The sequence below is a fragment of the Physella acuta genome, unplaced genomic scaffold (assembly GCF_028476545.2).
Source record: "Physella acuta isolate Inbredline_101_S28 unplaced genomic scaffold, ASM2847654v3 ptg000074l, whole genome shotgun sequence".
Classification (NCBI taxonomy): Eukaryota; Metazoa; Mollusca; class Gastropoda; family Physidae; genus Physella; species Physella acuta.
The window spans coordinates 472,907-487,911 of NW_026731594.1; the positions used below are offsets into that span (position 1 = coordinate 472,907).

Below are 15,005 nucleotides of genomic sequence, written 5' to 3' on the forward strand. Positions count from 1 at the left end.
ACTAACTCGCCTAGGCAAAACTGAATACAAATAATTTTACTTATATTTTACATATATTTTACATAGTGACCAACGTGTACATGATTGTACCTTATATTTTAAAGATGCAATTTAAAGATATTAATAGGTTTATTATAATTATTGGTGGTTGATATCTACAAATATATTCAGTCATAATACTCCGATTACAAAAAAAAAACAACACAAAAAATCCACTAAGTAACCATATATTGCCGGGGTCTCCAAACTACGGCCCGCGGGCAGGATGCGGCCCGCGAGGTCCTCTCATCCGGCCCTCGGAGATATTTTTGTCCACGGAACAAATTTTTTTGTTGTAGGTGGCTTTGGAAAAATGCCACCCCAATGATATACCTAAAAAGAAACTCTGGCCCCCGAACTTATATTTGATAGTTAATGCGGCCCTCGGGTTGAAAAGTTTGGAGACCCCTGATCTATTGTATTAGCCTTGATTAGCGTTTAAGAAATGAAAGAAAACAATTCCTTATTCTAGCTCTCTACCATCAAATGGTATCCATGAACTATTTTATCGACCGCTTTAAAACAGGCGTGACGTCACGTGTGAACGACCTAATAAAATCTACATAATGACGTAGATTCACACGTTCATCACTGCGGGTCTTCCTCCCCCCTCCCCCTGCCCCCCCCTGCCCCCCCCCCCACCCCCACCCCCACCATGCCGCCACTCTCTCTATCTCCCCCACAGGCAAAGTTCGCCGTTTGTTACAATATTCTTACACAGACAGTTCTGATTAACAAGGGTTGTTCCCCTTTACAAAATTAACGCCGCTGCTGCTGTAGATAGGCAAAATCGTGATGGCGTGGCCGACTTCTTGAAACCGGACACTCGAGTTGTAATTAGACCTGAAATACTAGTAGTGGACTAGCTAAATTTTAAAAAAATGAGGAATTTATTACAGGTGTGGGGTGGATCTGTCACGTTGTCTTGCCTCGTTTTTCATTTATGCTTTAGCCGTCCAAAGATTTTGGACACGATATATTTTTATATAATCTTTTTTTTACATATGAAACTGTATCATGATATCACCCTTTTAATGATGTATTGTCTGAAGTGGGTATATGACACCATCCCATCGGTCTTTTACCTAATTGTAATATCATCGACCATTATCATTGTATTTACATCGACCATCCCTGCAAATTTAGATAGTTGTTTGGTAAACAACAGGCATAGGCCTACACATACATAAGCCTACACACACACACACATATATATATATATATATATATATATATATATATATATATATATATATATATATATATAGTGGCAGAATATTTCGGGCAGAAGGTAAGGTCACCTTTATGCAGGTAGTTGGTGCTTGACCAATAGCACTAGTGCTAGTGTGGTAGAGAAAACTTTACGGTAGAGGTCATTACATCAAAGTTAAATGTAATTAAATTAGCTGAAACATGGTCACGTACTCGGGTATTTGCATAGTTTGTCGCTAGCACCTTGTAGCGTTTACACACAACGTCCGTCGGTGTCCCAAACTAATACAACCTACGCTAGTAACTTCACCCAATCGGCGTATTAATATCGTTGATATAACATTTTGCAGGGTATCGGGTTTACATTAATTATAGCAGGTAATCACATTTATATGTCGTGTAACAGGGAACTACGTTCATATGAAGTCTAGCATGGTATCACGTTTATATGTTGTGTAACAGGGCATTACGTTCATATGAAGTCTAGAATGGAGTCACGTGTATATGTTGCGAAACAGGGCATTACGTTCATATGAAGTCTAGAATGGAGTCACGTTTATATGTTGTGTAACAGGGCATTACGTTCATATGAAGTCTAGAATGGAGTCACGTTTATATGTTGCGAAACAGGGCATTACGTTCATATGAAGTCTAGCATGGAGTCACGTTTATATGTTGCAAAACAGGGCATTACGTTCATATGAAGTCTAGCATGGAATCACGTTTATATTTTGCGAAACAGGGCATTACGTTCATATGAAGTCTAGCATGGAGTCACGTTTATATGTTGCGAAACAGGGCATTACGTTCATATGAAGTCTAGCATGGAGTCACGTTTATATGTTGCAAAACAGGGCATTACGTTCATATGAAGTCTAGCATGGAATCACGTTTATATTTTGCGAAACAGGGCATTACGTTCATATGAAGTCTAGCATGGAGTCACGTTTATATGTTGCGAAACAGGGCATTACGTTCATATGAAGTCTAGCATGGAATCACATGTATATGAAGTTACGTAAGGTAAAGATGAAGCCAGGCAGGGCATACTGTTTATATATATAACGGTAGTAGGGCATAGCGTTTTACATGCAAATTAGCAGAGAGTACAACTTGCAAGAAAGTAGGACATACAGTATAGTTAAAATCGAGCAGGGCATTCAATTTACCAAAACTATGGTAGCGCGGACACTTTAACTTAACCACAGCTATAGGCATTCAGTTTACATGAACTATTTCAGTACTATAACACAAACAGTGGCGTAGCGAGGTCGGGTGTCACCCGGTGCGGCACTTAATGGTGTCACCCCCCCCCCAGAGGCATAGAGACCCTTCCCAGGGACAAACTTTCAAATTTTCGATTTGCACCCCCCCCCCCTCAAACTTTCGATTTGCACCCCCCCCCCCCCCTCAAACTTTCGATTTGCACCCCCCCCCCTCAAGTTTTCGATTTGAACCCCCCCTCAAACTTTCGATTTGCACCCCCCTCGAGTTTTTCTCTATATATTTTGCTATTTTTTGCCTTGGTGTCACCCCCTAAATGGTGTCACCCGGTGCGGTCCGCACCCCCCTCGCTACGCCCCTGAACACAGCCACAACTGGGCATTCAGTTTACATAAACCCTTGCTTACAGAGCACACATTTTACATACACAGTGTTCCGGTCCTAGATTAAAACTCAACATTAAATGTGTCAATGTAGTAAGTCTTAACACAGACACACGCATACACAACACATACAGTTACACATTAAATATCTCAGCATACGTTAAGCTATGGAGAAAACACCAACTACACAATTCACTTATGAATGCACATATGTTTAATGAATACCAGTAGTTACCATATCTATAGTAGGGTATTGGGCTTGTGAACTATACTGATTGGTACAATTGTACTGTAATAAAATTCCCGTGGAAGTTATTATCTTTTGTCCGTGGTTGTTTAAAAAAAAAATAGAATACATTCCATTTTTAAACGATACATAGCTTTAATGTTTTTATAGAGTTAACGAGGTTTAGCTAAAACCTAATATGTTTCTACCTTGAGCACCGAATGTTACATTTTAATAACTTTGATCCGCGCCGTAAAGACGTTATTAACTGCGGCCCAGTTTCTGTTTGGGAGAAATTAGTGACACACATGTAGGCAATGGTGATACACGTGTACTCAGTGGTGACACATAGGGAGTATTGGATGGAATGTCATCACTATTGAGCTTACTTACGTCATATGTGCGTATGTCTGTCAAGCGTGCGTATCAAAAACGTGACATGTTTTTATTTATACCTGTAAAAACGTGTGGGTCAATTACCACCCCATGCGGATCATCTCAACGACAGAATCGTTGAGCCTCTCTCCGACTGTGTCGCTGAGAATAAAACCCTTTGGTGGTTTCTCAGTCAACACTGTCGTTGAAAATAAAACAACAATTAAACATGCTCTCCACAATTAGGAAAGCATAAACTGTAGGTGTTTTGACGCTAATATTCCAGCCATTTTGTTTTGACGAGAGCTAGTCCAGATCTAGACTAGATCTACTTGATCAACGATTTACACTGATGTAAAACCTACGTAAATCAAATCTACAAGATCAGGATTTACATTTAGATCTAGAAATCTACATTATTGACTAACTAGAGAGAAAAAGTTAAAAGTATGCCTAGTGCGTCGAAAGTAAAGTAAATGATAGAATCTAGATCTAGAAAATCTAGTAATTTTTCAGTAGCACTAGTCTAGATTGACTAGATAGAAAGATAATTATTTCTGTGGCATACTGTCCTTTAGGATCTACTCAATTTTAAATCTCTTCTATTTCAAATTGTTTGTAGATCTATATCTACAAGATTAGGCTTAGGTCTAAAAATATACTAAAGTTAAAGCTACACAAGTACACATCATTCCTAAACTTAATGCCATTAATGGCTAAAATTCACTGAGCATTGTTGCACTTAAGACTTAAACGTAAGGCCTAAATACTAAATAAAATTATTACGTTAGCTTAATTTTCGTGACAGCTTTTCTCTTCTTTTTTGCCATGCTTAATTTAAGTCACTTTCGTGTGCTGGTAGCTTAAAATAAAACTTGTTTAGGAAGTTTATTTCTTTCCCCCGTTTCATAATGCTGCAAATATGAGTAATACGCTTATTATTATAATTAAATAGCTGCGATAAATAATCATTTGCATCTTTTTGGGGGTATTTCTTTTACATGAACTGTGAAATACGGTATCTCAAATTTTGCGCGTAACTCAAAGCGAAATATTACTCGCTCAACTGCTCGTATTTAAAAAATCTGGTATGTCGAGGCACTAGAATGTTGAGGTACCACAGGATCTACTATGTATTGAAAGAAAACATAAATTAATTATAGAATAATAGGCAAATATAGTAATAAAGTATAGCTTTAGATTTTATTCAGCCTACTAATAAATAATTAAATAGGCCTAAAGTAGTACTAGATATTAGTTAAATCACTAGTATTGTGTAGGGTTATTTTTATTAAAAAAACAGATCACATCTTATACATTAAGGCGGGCTCAATAAAATAAAAATAATTTATTTAGGACCTAGGCCTATCTTTTGGAGATCTAAAATTCTAAATGAAAAATAAATTATTAATTAGACCAACAATAGGCATAGTATGCTAAATCTATTTTAGTATTTAAATTTAAGGCTCGGCCATCATAAAATGGCCTACTTAATTATAATTACTAATTACTATTAGGCCTAAGTTTAAACTAGAGATAGCCTATTTTATTAGTAGAAAAAGTATTAGCCATAGTTAAGATGGTATAGCCTTATGTAAATTAATGTAATCAGTGTTTGATATATATTTATTATATAATATCGGAAAGGGGCCTAGCACTCTCTTAGTCATTAGTCTATTAGGTCTTACAAGTAGTTTAGCCTATTTATATATTATATAGGCTGTTATTTAAATTAGGCCAAAGGCTTATTAGGAAAAGGCTTAATAGGCTTTAGTTTTTAATTAGGCATCAAGGCAGAGGCTTAATGTTGCTTATAGATTTAATTTGAAATGATTATGATATACGCTACTCTGCGACTACCACTATAGACTGCTATAGAGTATATTATAGCCTAGACCTATCTAAATAAAATAATTCAACTCACTTAGCTTACTATAATTTTTAAAAATGTTTAGTTAAGTATTCAGCTCTCTATGTCAGCTAAGGCCCATAATTGTAATTATCCTACTGTTAGATCTATTAATTATTTAATAATTAGTAGGCCTAATTATAGGAATTAGGTCTGATACATTTAGTCCTATACATTGGTCGTAGAGTAATACTATTGGGCTAGTAATTATATACAATATCTATACAAGCCTACTTATCGTTAATTTGGAAGTCTTTGCATTGACCTTAGTTTTCAGATGTAGCAGCCTAATTTTTATCAGATTATACCATAAAATCAAAAGTAGACTTGTAGATCTTTTTAAAACAAGGCATGAAATATTAATTTAAATAATATAAATTAAACAAATAGCCTAAATAACAACTACACAAAGTTAAAGTCATAATAACTTTTTATAAAGGTATCTTGAATTTCAACTGGAGGTAGTTTTGATAAATATTAGTATTCTGAACATTAAAATAGGTAGACTTAACATAAATTTGTTCTGAAAACATATTTAGAAATTGGTTTTAAAAAATGAGGTTAGGATTGGGGTGATAACTAGTTGAGGATTAGATATGATATTCATTGTGTTTATCAATGTTGTAATTTCTCTTTTACAGGTTCATCCAAAAAAGGGAAGATCTGATTTTTACCAGTAATAAGACTACAGCATACTAAATGACACAAGATGTTCTTTCTCTATTACCTCTTACATTTGACATAAAAGTAGGAAAAGGTATGACAATTATTAATGTTGGCTGGTACCAAATTGTTGATTCTTAAGTAAGCATGTTGGCTGGTAATATATTGTTTATTTTTAAGTAAAATGGTAACTTGGGTGCTTATTAAAGGGGTTTAGGTGACTAGGACTAGTTACAGAAACCCAAGGGGTTAATCTAAGATATTGGGGATGAGCAGGCCGGGGATATCTAAAATTTAATTAAATGTTATTGGCTCACTCTGGTCGTTAAGGGCTACGAGCTCTATGCAGGTGCATGAGTGGCACGTAATGATGGGAAGACACCCGCGGTGATTTATGTCTAAAGTTGAGTTTGGACATGCCGCTGGACGTCCCGGTAGAATCATTACTCATGATCTCTGTTGTGGTCAGTTGTCAGGTGTGAAACGCAGCGGGAGTACCGCGTGGTCGTACGTTAGCTCGAGCGGTGTATGACACGATCGTTAGCCCTGAGACAATGTGAAGATCTATAGCTGTCAATTATCAGGTGTGCAACGCATGGGTGCATAGTGACCGGTGTTATCTCGAACGTCGAGAGATGGGACGGAGCCCAACTCGGGTTCTATAGCTCTAGGGAAATGATAAGGGGGTGAGACTAACCTATATATGAGGAAGGGCGACTATGTTGAGGTCTCTTTTCTCTCTTTCTCTGACAGACACATAGGCTAGACACCATGGTCTAGGCCTCGGATGGTGGCAGCCTTATGGCTGGCCACTAAGGCTGGATTATTGTCCCAGCCGATGTTTTGTTGCTGTACATATGTGCTTCGTTCCAGATATTTACATATGTGACCTATGTTTATACATGAGGCCAATGTTGTACCAGTGGCCAAACGTCTGTCGTGTAGATATGTTGTTCGTTCCAGTGGCCATTATCTTTGTGGCCCGATGTTGTACCAGTGGCCAGATGTTTTATTCCAGTGGCTGGAAATCTTCCTGCTGTGTAGATATGTTCTTCGTTCCAGTGGCCATTATCTTTGTGGCCCGATGTTTGTACAAGTGGCTCAATGTTTTCTTCTAGTGGCTGGAAACTTCCTGCCGCTTGAGTGTCGAGCTAGATTGTTGTGAGTACTGATGAGTATTCATAGATGGACTTTAACCATGTTTATTAGTGGAATCAGAATTAGTGATGATAACATTTACCCGTGTGATCCTGGGATTACATAACAGTGCAAGTAGTAAAGTTAGAACTAGAGACGATGACATTTACGTTTTTGATTTTGAGATTACATAGCAGTACAAGTGAAATTAGGACTAGGAAGAATAACTTTGACAAGTGTGATTCTGAGATTACATAAGCAGTGCAAGTAGTTAAGTTAGGACTAGAGGAAAGGACATTCATATGTATAAATTCTGAGTTGTGTAAATGTAGGTTTGCTATCCACACTTATATATGTGTTTTCTATGAATTAATGTCAGTTACCACGGTGACTAATTCTGCATTGAAATGTAAGTTTGATTATTTTTGTCTTTTTGACTTGTATTAGAAATTCAAGGGATGTTTTCTTGAATATGAAAGACTGGCCAGGTCTTATTTGTATTGTGTCTTTGCTTTTAACATATAAACCTTTGTGACGTCAAACAAAGATAAATAAATGCATATTATGTGTGTTTACTATGTTTTATTTTTAGTTTAATATTGGGGTTGTATGGATTTTAATTAGTTTTGCTCAGGTCTTATTAGACCCCTTTGTCACCACGCAAAGGTGCACGGATGTGTGAATAAGATCACCTCTTCGGTTTAAACCCCCCTAACATTTGGTAGCAACGAGTGGGATCCGTGCTTGAGCAAACTAAATTAAGATTTTTTAAAATTGGTTTTTGAAATGTTGAGTATGTGTTGGTTTACCTCAGCATAATTTGTTATGTTATTGCCTTTTATTTGCATTTTTAACGTTTGGTATGTGTATAATAAGTCTAATTTACTGTAAGAATTTTTGTGTGATTACTGTTATTTTTTTGTGTTCTTGATGAACACATGGTGCTAATGTTACACATTTTATTAGCACTGACAGTACTATTTTTAGACCATTTTTTAAAGAAGAATTTGGGTAGACAGTTGACATGCAACCTTTGTAAGTTTTGACGGTGTTGAATTTTTTATTGGCAATTATGGTATTCGTTGAATAGTAATTATTGTAGATGAAACATGCTGTTACGTAATTTTATGACTGGGAAGACTTGGCTGATATTGGTACCAGATGTACATTATCAGGCCTTGTGGTATAAAATTATGTGTGACTGACTGATATTTATCTTTATTGATGGCCATTTATTTGTAGTCGAAAGGCGTGATTTGTCCATTTTGGTTAACTACCCTTTAAAGATAAGTACGTGTTTATACCTGGTTTCAGTAGATGTTCATTTTTGAGACATTTCAGTATGCTCATTGATGTTTTTGCCTTCAGTGGCCTTTACTGTAAATTAGAGGTATGTGTTGTGTCAGTAGGGGAACAGTAAAGTAGAATGTTTATCTCAATTAGTTGCCATGGTTAAGTTGATTGCGGGGACGCAATCATTTTTGCGGGGGAAGCGTGTTGGCTGGTACCAAATTGTTGATTCTTAAGTAAGCATGTTGGCTGGTAATATATTGTTTATTTTTAAGTAAAATGGTAACTTGGGTGCTTATTAAAGGGGTTTAGGTGACTAGGACTAGTTACAGAAACCCAAGGGGTTAATCTAAGATATTGGGGATGAGCAGGCCGGGGATATCTAAAATTTAATTAAATGTTATTGGCTCACTCTGGTCGTTAAGGGCTACGAGCTCTATGCAGGTGCATGAGTGGCACGTAATGATGGGAAGACACCCGCGGTGATTTATGTCTAAAGTTGAGTTTGGACATGCCGCTGGACGTCCCGGTAGAATCATTACTCATGATCTCTGTTGTGGTCAGTTGTCAGGTGTGAAACGCAGCGGGAGTACCGCGTGGTCGTACGTTAGCTCGAGCGGTGTATGACACGATCGTTAGCCCTGAGACAATGTGAAGATCTATAGCTGTCAATTATCAGGTGTGCAACGCATGGGTGCATAGTGACCGGTGTTATCTCGAACGTCGAGAGATGGGACGGAGCCCAACTCGGGTTCTATAGCTCTAGGGAAATGATAAGGGGGTGAGACTAACCTATATATGAGGAAGGGCGACTATGTTGAGGTCTCTTTTCTCTCTTTCTCTGACAGACACATAGGCTAGACACCATGGTCTAGGCCTCGGATGGTGGCAGCCTTATGGCTGGCCACTAAGGCTGGATTATTGTCCCAGCCGATGTTTTGTTGCTGTACATATGTGCTTCGTTCCAGATATTTACATATGTGACCTATGTTTATACATGAGGCCAATGTTGTACCAGTGGCCAAACGTCTGTCGTGTAGATATGTTGTTCGTTCCAGTGGCCATTATCTTTGTGGCCCGATGTTGTACCAGTGGCCAGATGTTTTATTCCAGTGGCTGGAAATCTTCCTGCTGTGTAGATATGTTCTTCGTTCCAGTGGCCATTATCTTTGTGGCCCGATGTTTGTACAAGTGGCTCAATGTTTTCTTCTAGTGGCTGGAAACTTCCTGCCGCTTGAGTGTCGAGCTAGATTGTTGTGAGTACTGATGAGTATTCATAGATGGACTTTAACCATGTTTATTAGTGGAATCAGAATTAGTGATGATAACATTTACCCGTGTGATCCTGGGATTACATAACAGTGCAAGTAGTAAAGTTAGAACTAGAGACGATGACATTTACGTTTTTGATTTTGAGATTACATAGCAGTACAAGTGAAATTAGGACTAGGAAGAATAACTTTGACAAGTGTGATTCTGAGATTACATAAGCAGTGCAAGTAGTTAAGTTAGGACTAGAGGAAAGGACATTCATATGTATAAATTCTGAGTTGTGTAAATGTAGGTTTGCTATCCACACTTATATATGTGTTTTCTATGAATTAATGTCAGTTACCACGGTGACTAATTCTGCATTGAAATGTAAGTTTGATTATTTTTGTCTTTTTGACTTGTATTAGAAATTCAAGGGATGTTTTCTTGAATATGAAAGACTGGCCAGGTCTTATTTGTATTGTGTCTTTGCTTTTAACATATAAACCTTTGTGACGTCAAACAAAGATAAATAAATGCATATTATGTGTGTTTACTATGTTTTATTTTTAGTTTAATATTGGGGTTGTATGGATTTTAATTAGTTTTGCTCAGGTCTTATTAGACCCCTTTGTCACCACGCAAAGGTGCACGGATGTGTGAATAAGATCACCTCTTCGGTTTAAACCCCCCTAACATTTGGTAGCAACGAGTGGGATCCGTGCTTGAGCAAACTAAATTAAGATTTTTTAAAATTGGTTTTTGAAATGTTGAGTATGTGTTGGTTTACCTCAGCATAATTTGTTATGTTATTGCCTTTTATTTGCATTTTTAACGTTTGGGATGTGTATAATAAGTCTAATTTACTGTAAGAATTTTTGTGTGATTACTGTTATTTTTTTGTGTTCTTGATGAACACATGGTGCTAATGTTACACATTTTATTAGCACTGACAGTACTATTTTTAGACCATTTTTTAAAGAAGAATTTGGGTAGACAGTTGACATGCAACCTTTGTAAGTTTTGACGGTGTTGAATTTTTTATTGGCAATTATGGTATTCGTTGAATAGTAATTATTGTAGATGAAACATGCTGTTACGTAATTTTATGACTGGGAAGACTTGGCTGATATTGGTACCAGATGTACATTATCAGGCCTTGTGGTATAAAATTATGTGTGACTGACTGATATTTATCTTTATTGATGGCCATTTATTTGTAGTCGAAAGGCGTGATTTGTCCATTTTGGTTAACTACCCTTTAAAGATAAGTACGTGTTTATACCTGGTTTCAGTAGATGTTCATTTTTGAGACATTTCAGTATGCTCATTGATGTTTTTGCCTTCAGTGGCCTTTACTGTAAATTAGAGGTATGTGTTGTGTCAGTAGGGGAACAGTAAAGTAGAATGTTTATCTCAATTAGTTGCCATGGTTAAGTTGATTGCGGGGACGCAATCATTTTTGCGGGGGAAGCGTGTTGGCTGGTACCAAATTGTTGATTCTTAAGTAAGCATGTTGGCTGGTAATATATTGTTTATTTTTAAGTAAAATGGTAACTTGGGTGCTTATTAAAGGGGTTTAGGTGACTAGGACTAGTTACAGAAACCCAAGGGGTTAATCTAAGATATTGGGGATGAGCAGGCCGGGGATATCTAAAATTTAATTAAATGTTATTGGCTCACTCTGGTCGTTAAGGGCTACGAGCTCTATGCAGGTGCATGAGTGGCACGTAATGATGGGAAGACACCCGCGGTGATTTATGTCTAAAGTTGAGTTTGGACATGCCGCTGGACGTCCCGGTAGAATCATTACTCATGATCTCTGTTGTGGTCAGTTGTCAGGTGTGAAACGCAGCGGGAGTACCGCGTGGTCGTACGTTAGCTCGAGCGGTGTATGACACGATCGTTAGCCCTGAGACAATGTGAAGATCTATAGCTGTCAATTATCAGGTGTGCAACGCATGGGTGCATAGTGACCGGTGTTATCTCGAACGTCGAGAGATGGGACGGAGCCCAACTCGGGTTCTATAGCTCTAGGGAAATGATAAGGGGGTGAGACTAACCTATATATGAGGAAGGGCGACTATGTTGAGGTCTCTTTTCTCTCTTTCTCTGACAGACACATAGGCTAGACACCATGGTCTAGGCCTCGGATGGTGGCAGCCTTATGGCTGGCCACTAAGGCTGGATTATTGTCCCAGCCGATGTTTTGTTGCTGTACATATGTGCTTCGTTCCAGATATTTACATATGTGACCTATGTTTATACATGAGGCCAATGTTGTACCAGTGGCCAAACGTCTGTCGTGTAGATATGTTGTTCGTTCCAGTGGCCATTATCTTTGTGGCCCGATGTTGTACCAGTGGCCAGATGTTTTATTCCAGTGGCTGGAAATCTTCCTGCTGTGTAGATATGTTCTTCGTTCCAGTGGCCATTATCTTTGTGGCCCGATGTTTGTACAAGTGGCTCAATGTTTTCTTCTAGTGGCTGGAAACTTCCTGCCGCTTGAGTGTCGAGCTAGATTGTTGTGAGTACTGATGAGTATTCATAGATGGACTTTAACCATGTTTATTAGTGGAATCAGAATTAGTGATGATAACATTTACCCGTGTGATCCTGGGATTACATAACAGTGCAAGTAGTAAAGTTAGAACTAGAGACGATGACATTTACGTTTTTGATTTTGAGATTACATAGCAGTACAAGTGAAATTAGGACTAGGAAGAATAACTTTGACAAGTGTGATTCTGAGATTACATAAGCAGTGCAAGTAGTTAAGTTAGGACTAGAGGAAAGGACATTCATATGTATAAATTCTGAGTTGTGTAAATGTAGGTTTGCTATCCACACTTATATATGTGTTTTCTATGAATTAATGTCAGTTACCACGGTGACTAATTCTGCATTGAAATGTAAGTTTGATTATTTTTGTCTTTTTGACTTGTATTAGAAATTCAAGGGATGTTTTCTTGAATATGAAAGACTGGCCAGGTCTTATTTGTATTGTGTCTTTGCTTTTAACATATAAACCTTTGTGACGTCAAACAAAGATAAATAAATGCATATTATGTGTGTTTACTATGTTTTATTTTTAGTTTAATATTGGGGTTGTATGGATTTTAATTAGTTTTGCTCAGGTCTTATTAGACCCCTTTGTCACCACGCAAAGGTGCACGGATGTGTGAATAAGATCACCTCTTCGGTTTAAACCCCCCTAACATTAATAAGCTGCTTTAAATTTTATAATTTGTTTTTTTATAACTTAATTGTACCATTTTTATTTCCAATAATGATAAATATAATTTAGTGTCATTTATATTTTAAAATATTTATATTATACTAGATATAATTTACTTCTATAATATTACTATCCAGGTTTAACAGTCTATGCCTACAACATAGATCTCCAGGACTAAAAGTGCACAAAATGGCAATCAGTATATCACAAGTGTTATAACACATGCATCTAATCTGCTTCAGTGGCGAGAACTGGGTGAATCCTCTCAAACATTAATCAGGTAAGTTATCACAAGTTTGCTTTGGTTTATTTTGAACATGTTGATTGAGATAGATTTTTATTTGTATAAATATTGTATTTAAAAAATATTTTACCTAGTAAAACCAAGTCAGTGGTGATGATTGATACAATATCATTATGTATTTTTTTAAATATTTGTTTTGCAAAATATGCTGATTTGCAGGAAGGATATATATATATATATATATATATATATATATATATATATATATATATATATATATATATATATATATAACATTATCATTTAGTGGTTTGTCTTACAAATTTGTATTATTTACTTAATCTGTCTTAACTGCTCAACAGGAACTAGGCATACCTAATGAGCGTCAAGCTGATACAGTAGATGTACATAAGAATTTTTACACAAGGTAAATATTGATAAATTTTAAGTTTTCTTTTTTTAAGGATACATGTAGTGTTTTGGGAGAAAGGAATTAAATTATTTAAATTAGGCCTAATAGTTTATTTCTCTAGCATATGTTTCACTTAAAATAACTTAAATTTTTCCCCCTTTATCACTAAAGCAAAATTTTATAGATATCTATGCCATGATTCATCTCATTCAATCACTTTTTTCTTGTTTTGTTTTGATGTATTAAACTAATTTAAACTAAAGATTTATTTTTTTTTGCTAATTTTATTATTTCAGATGGATGATTAAGAAAATCATTTTGTTTTGTTTCAGGAATTGAAAAGTGATGTAAAAGGCAACTAATACTTCCATCTACCATAGTTAAACAAGAATCTGAAAATGGTGATAATTGCAATAATCTTGATATATTAATGTTTGGCTTTATAATTATATGCAATTGTCAGGTTTCATAAATAAATTATTTCTCAAAATTTGATGTATTTGGTTTTCTTACTTAGTACATAAGATGCAAGTGATTGAAAGCTAAAGGGTTGTATGTAGTTATAGTATTCCCAGCACAAGTTGACATTAAAACAGCTGAAGCCCTTTAAAAAAAAAGAACAAAAAAAAATAAAATAATTTAGGAATGCTGTTTCTATTAGCTGAGCATATATTTGGAAAAGAACTTAATTGTTTACCAGAGAATACTGTGACCCAGTTTGTACTCCAGGCAAAAAGTGTCTATGGTTAATATTATTAAGTTAAAGAAAAGTATCAAACAAACAGGATAATATTAATAATAAAGACCTCCACACTAGAGAAGCATAGAATGAGTGTTGCATGGAATCCAAATCAACTTTGATGTTGCTAATTGCTACACTGGCCATAATTGGCTTACATTGACTTTTGCTGAGGTAGGCAACTGTTTTTGTTTAACTTTAGATGTCGACTAAATAAAGAAGAAAACTGACACGCCAATACCAAAATCAAAATAAAAAAAGTTCGTGGTTGCTAAACCGAGAAGTCCTGAGTTCAATCTCCCGTGTAGATGAGGCTCTATAGTTGGGGATAGCAACCTATCTTGGGGATACAACACTTGTTCTTGGATTGACAAAAGATAAGAAAAGAAATCCAGAAAGAAAAGCAGCTGAACGAAGAAGAAAAAGGCTGGATATATTCGGTATCAACTGTACAATTTTAACAGACACACATTTCAAACTACACATGCATTTCATGACAAAGTTCAGTGAAGCCATAATGTTGAGTTTGACTGAATGAAGAACGATATTGTTATTTCAAGCAAAGTTAAGGTTTATTGTCTTAAAGACATTGTCGTGGATTGATTTAGACTAAGACTTCCCTGTTAAATAAGCCGACAACGATGGCTCTTCTTGTTTCTCGTC

General features: G+C 36.3%; 1 long non-coding RNA gene across 1 annotated transcript; it reads left to right on the forward strand.

The window, feature by feature from the left end:
• The first annotated feature begins 13,018 nt into the window (after positions 1 to 13,018).
• LOC131953082 (uncharacterized) lies at positions 13,019 to 14,098 on the forward strand. The gene is made up of 3 exons (XR_009388590.1): positions 13,019 to 13,227; positions 13,554 to 13,618; positions 13,936 to 14,098. It is a non-coding gene; the product is annotated as an uncharacterized LOC131953082 (long non-coding RNA).
• Positions 14,099 to 15,005: the final 907 nt, after the last annotated feature.